We start from the raw sequence: 6,000 nt of genomic DNA, 5'->3' as shown, positions 1-6,000 counted from the left end.
AAAACCTACCTTATGAGAGGAGTCTCAAAGAGCTTGGCTTGTTTCACCTAACCAAATACTGAGAGGAGACATGATTGTGCTCTATAAATACATTAGAGGGATAAATACCAGGGAGGGAGAGGAATTAATTAAGTTCAGCACCAATGTGGACACAAGAACAAATGGATATAAACTGGCCATCAACAAGTTTAGGCTTGAAATTAGACAAAGGTTTCTAACCATTAGGGGAGCGAAGCTCTGGAATTGCCTTCCAAGGGGAATTTGCATGGGGGGAAGAAACCAACTGGCTTCTAGACTGAACTAGGTAAGTTTATGGAGGGGATGGCATGATGAGACTGCCTACAATGGCATGTAGCTGATCTTCAATTGCTAGTAGCAAATATCCCCAATGACCAGTGATGGGACATTAGATGGGAAGGGCTCTGAGTTACTTCAGAGAATTCTTTCCTGGACTATGGCTCTTGGATCTTGCTAAAATGCTCAGGGTCCAACTGACCACCGTATTTGGGGTCGGGAAGGAATTTTCCCACAGGTCAGATGGGCAGGGCCTGAGATCCTGGGTTTTTTTTTTGCCTTCCCCTGCAGGATTGGGCTTTGGTCACTTGCAGGTTTAAACTAATGTAAATGGTAGATTCTCTGTAACTTGAAGTCTTTAAATCATGATTTGTGGACTTCAGTACATCAGCCAGAAGTTATCAGTCTATTACAGGAGGGGTGAGTGAGGTTCTGTAACCTGCCATGTACGGGAGGTCAGACTAGATGATCATGATGATCCCTTCTGGTCTTAAAGTTTAGGAGTCCATGAGCTTTTTTAGCCAGTGCAGAACTGGCATGAAGGCTACACACAAGCCCTGATCCCAACTCCTGATTATAGAGGGTGCTTTGGAGGTGAGCCAAGTGCAGGTAAATCTAATTTATCAGACAATGGTACAATATAAACTAGTAGTTGGAAGTTAAGCCAGACAAATTCAAACTAGAAATAAGGTACAAATTTTTAACAGTGAGGGTGATGAGTCATTGGAACAAACTTCCAAGGGAAGTGGTTGATCCTACATCTCTTGTTGACTTCTGATCTAGACCGGATATATTCCTGGAAGATATGTTTTGGACAAGCATAAGCTATTGGGCCCAATACAGGAATAAATTGATAAAATTCTATGGCCTGTGTTATACTAGAGGTCAGGCTAGGTGATCTAATGGTCCTTTCTGGCATTAAAATTTATGAATTTCTGGCTAGAGCGCACTGCACTGCAGTTGTTCTCCCATAAGGGCCCTGGAAAGCAGAATATGAGTTAGAGCAGCCACAAGGCTAAAAGACTTAAACAATAACTTCTTTGTACAGTAGATGATGAAGGATTCTAAAACTAAATCAAAGAAAATAAATGTTAGGTGAGTGCAGCCAACTGTCCCCATTATTTAGGAGCTCAGAGATGACAGGTCTACATCATCTGAAAATTTTTCATTGTTGGCACTGTGTGAGCAACTTCTTTTGTATTGCAACTTCCTCCAAACCAGACTAAACCACCTATGACTGTCGTTGGAAAATGGTTTTATTTGAAAGTGGAGGATAAAGTTCTATTCAGACCCCTCTTACAGCAACTATGAAATCAAGGTCCAAATATAGAGGAAAAGGGAAAGAAAGTGCCCCTTAAATACTGGATGAGAGTTAATCAAGTGAGAATATGAGGTGGAAAAGGAAGGCCTGGAGATCCGGGACAGCAAGGTGGAGTGTATATATAGGGTAAGTTGACAAAGAGGTTTTATGTTTCAGTGAAATATGGCAGCAGCAGGAGACCTTAAGTTTTGCAAATATATATTCATACATTTATAGAGTTGAAGGTCAGAAGGGACCATTAGAATGTCTAGTCTGACCTCCTATATATCACAGGCCATTAAATTTCACCCAGTTACACCTGAACTGAGCCCAATAACTTGCATTTGACTAAAACATATCTTCCACAAAGTACTGATTGGAAGCTATCAAGAGGTGGAGAATCTACCACATCCCTTGGTAAATAGTTCCAGGGCTAATTATCCTCTTTGCTCCAAATATGTGCCTAATTTCTAATTTGAATTTGTTTGGCTTCAGCTTCCAGTCATTGGTTCTTGTTATGGTTTTCTTCCCAAGATGAAAGAGCACTTTAGTATTTTCTCCCTGTGAAGATACTTATACACTGTAATAAAATCACATCTTTATCTTCTTTTTGATAAGGTAAACAGATTGAGCTCTTTAAGTCTCTTGCTGTAAGGCACTGGAATCATTTTGGTGGCTCTTTTCTGCACTCTCTCCAATTCTTCTGTATCTTTTTAAAAATGTGAACAGTGGAGCTGTATGCAGTATTCTATTATTGGTCTCATCAGTGCCACATACAGAAATAAAATCCCAACCCTACTCCTACTTATTACTCCTCTGTTAATTCATGGATTGCATTAGTCCTTTTTGCTGCAGCATCCTACTGGGAGATCATGTTCAGTTGCTTGTCCACTGTGGCACCTAAATCATTTTCAGATACACTCACCCATTCTGTAGGTATGGCCTGCATTCTATCCTCCTAGATGTGTAACTTTGCATTTCTGTATTAAAACATGTTTTAATGGTCCCAGGTTACCAACCAATCTTGATCATTCCATGTGACTGCCATGTCCTCATAAATATTTACCACTCAACCAATCTTTTTGTCATCTGTAAATTTTATCAGCGGTGATTGTATATTTACATCCAGATCACTGATAAAAATGTTTTATGTCAGGTCTAGTATCAATCTCAGTGGAAGCCCACTAGAAACCTCCCATTCTATGATGATTCCCCATTGACAACTACTATTTGGCATCTGCCAGTTCTTAATCCATTTAACATGTATTCCATTGATATCGCATAGTGCTATTTTTTAAAAATCAGAATGTCAAGTGCTATTAAGTCAAATGCTTTATATTACATCTATACATGTTTGGTTGATAAAGGTAACAATAATGTCAGCCAAGAACAAAATTAGGTTTGTTAGACAATACCCATTATCTATAAAACCATGTTGACTGGTGTTAAGTATATTCAACATTATCATCATCAAGGCATATGCCAGAGAGACATATCTTCCTTACTGATTGAATGTCACCCAGATTGAGATTGATCTCTAGTTACGTCCTTAATACAGACAGGCTGGATGTTCAATCTATGACCAAAATTGGTGAATTTATTGTGCCACAAAAACTTTTGGCAATCATATTATCACTGATCATGTAGTGGCATTTCTTGGTAACCAGGCTTTGTAAATGATTATATTCCTATCCTTTAATTCTTTATCAGTTGAATCCATATCAGGTTTTCTGTTATTTTGCCTGACTATCATCAGTATAACTGGTCTATTGTTACCTGGATCATCATGCTTTCCCTTTTTGAATATTGACACATCGTCACCTCTATTCTAGTCTTCCAGAATTTCCTTGCTATTCCAAGATTTATTAAAATTAACACCAGTGGGTCACAGAGCTCCTCAGCCACCTCTTTTAAGATTCTTGGGTATAGGTTATCTGGGCCTGGTGATTTAAAAATGTTTATTCCTTGTAACATCCTAACATCCTCCTCAGTTACTAGTGGATTGAAAAGTACTTCACAAGCCTCATATAATGTGACACCATTATCCTGCTTCCTTCCAAATACAGAAGTATTTATTAAATATTTTTGCCTTTTCTGCATCGTAGACAATTTTACCATCTCCATCTAGTAATAGACATATACAATTGCTAATATTTTTTTTGGTCCTAATATACTTTAAAAACACCTCCTTATCCTTAGCCTGTATTTTTCCCAGCAGTCTTTCACTTCTCTTTTCAATTTTCTGTACTTCATAACTTCCAACGTATATTTATTTCTATCTATTTCCCTCTTTCTCCACTTGTTATATGTTGCTCCCCCCAACCCCCGATTGCTGCCTTCATTTTGCCACTTGAAATAGTACTTTAGCCAAAGTTGTCATCTTTCTTGATTGTGAATTATGGCTTTTTAGCCATCTAATAAACTCTTAACCCCCAATTTTCATTCATATTTTTCTGCCTAATTTTTTCCTCACCATCAGTTTAATTCATAATTTTCCTCAGCTTTGGGAAATTAAGCCCAGACTCTCAAAGGAGGTAAGCACCTAAATACCTTTTAGGATATTGGCCATAGCCTTTCTGAAGCATTAAGTCTATATGTGTGTAGATATATAAGTAAAATCTAGTTGGGACTGTCTTTTGTTTTCTCTTATTAAATGTAACCAGGTCATGATCACTGTTCCCTATGCAACCATCAACTTCCAGGCCAATGATTAATTAATCTGTATCTATCACAATGGTGTCCAAAATAGTTACCCTGTGTTGGATGCAATACTTTTTGTGTTAGAAAATTATCATCTATAATTTTTGGAAACTCTGATTAACTACTACCTGAATGAGACATACAGCATATGTCTCTCAAATTGAAGTCCACCCATGACAGGAACAGTTTTTCGTTAGGGATTTTTAAGACATGGAAATGATCTATAGGGTGGCTACTGTACCATTTGTGGGCACTGCAAGATTCCTTGTGGCCACAATACATCTGGCTACTGCTAGGAAACTGTTGGTGGGATTGTTGCAACTTCAGTCGAGGTTGCAGTCAGCATAGGGAGCAGGTGAGGAGCTGGGACTCCAGATACTAATTCAGATTCTATCAGAGAGAGAGTATGGGTCCCAATGCACATGTTCTCTGCAGAGTTTCTTTCTACTGCCTCTGCTCTTCCAGCACCACCAGTAATGGGAAAGAGGAGTTTCTGAGCTGGGGAGATGTTTTGAAGTAGGAGGTAAGGTGAGCGCAAGACAAGGTTTCTGAACCTTATAGTGTCGTAGCGTGGTTGCCTAGGTTGGCAAAAATATAAACAAATTTACTAAATAACCTCACTTACCTCCATTTCTCCTCAAAAATGCACTTCTTCCTTTGCCTTCCTACTCATTTTAGTGTTATTACTCCCATATCTGTAGTGGAGGCGAAGGGGGGCATAGGTGATACTGTTAACCCAGACCCCAGGGAATGGTGGCAAGTCACACTTAGTGCCTCTCTTTGGGCATACATTGAAAACAACTGGGGCTGCAGGTATTCCACACTTCTAAAAATCACCCTCAAGGTGTTTTGGATCAGGTACCTAAAAACTGAAGAATCCTAAATCAGTGCTTACTTTTGAAAATGTGGCTGTTGGCCTTTTCCCAGAACAGAATAACATGCTGGAAGGATAAGGACCTACCTTAAAAGAGGTCTATTATTTCTGCCTATTCTTGGCACAGGATTCCAGTCAATATATTCTACTGGGTTATGGAACCGGTATAAGAGAGAATTTATAAGTGTGATCAAGGCAGCAGTGTGCATGAGGAGGAGTGTATATCTGACAGGTAGGGAGAAAGTAGGGCTGTATTGATGGCATAAATTAAAAATGGAGGGGGTGGGGGAGAGACTGAGGATGTGGATGGGGAGAAAATAATGAAGAATGGAGGGAGAGATGATGAATGGGTGTGAGCAGGATCTAGTTGAAACAGGAGAGGTTCTGAGCCAGGGTGGAGGACCATTTCGGAAGAGAAGGGTTCAGAGCTGTGCGCAAGCTGGATAGGAAGGATTTTTTGGGATGGGGAGGAGGATGGATCCTAGAAGGAGGGGAATGGTTTTGAGCTGATAGAGGGGAAGGAAGTCTGAGCCTGGTAGGTTCAGGTAGCAGTGGACAGATGTGAGCCTAGGATGTGGGGTTCAGATGGAAAGAGCTTTCTGTGGGGGCAGGGGGATGGGTTGAAGGGAGCCAAAGGAACTTGTCTGGGTTCTGGGCTGGCAGAGTTGAATTGGTGGGTGGGAGGGAGAGAGAGAGAGACAGACAAACACAATGGAGGATATTGGTGGGTAAGGACAATAAGCCCATACAGGGTCTGGGAAATAAATATTAGCTCCTAAAGGGTCACGGAGGGATACTGTTTTTTCTCTCCCCCGCCCCTTAAGAGTGCCTG

The sequence above is a fragment of the Dermochelys coriacea genome, chromosome 2 (assembly GCF_009764565.3).
Source record: "Dermochelys coriacea isolate rDerCor1 chromosome 2, rDerCor1.pri.v4, whole genome shotgun sequence".
Lineage (NCBI taxonomy): Eukaryota > Metazoa > Chordata > Testudines > Dermochelyidae > Dermochelys > Dermochelys coriacea.
This window is presented reverse-complemented; position numbering follows the sequence as displayed.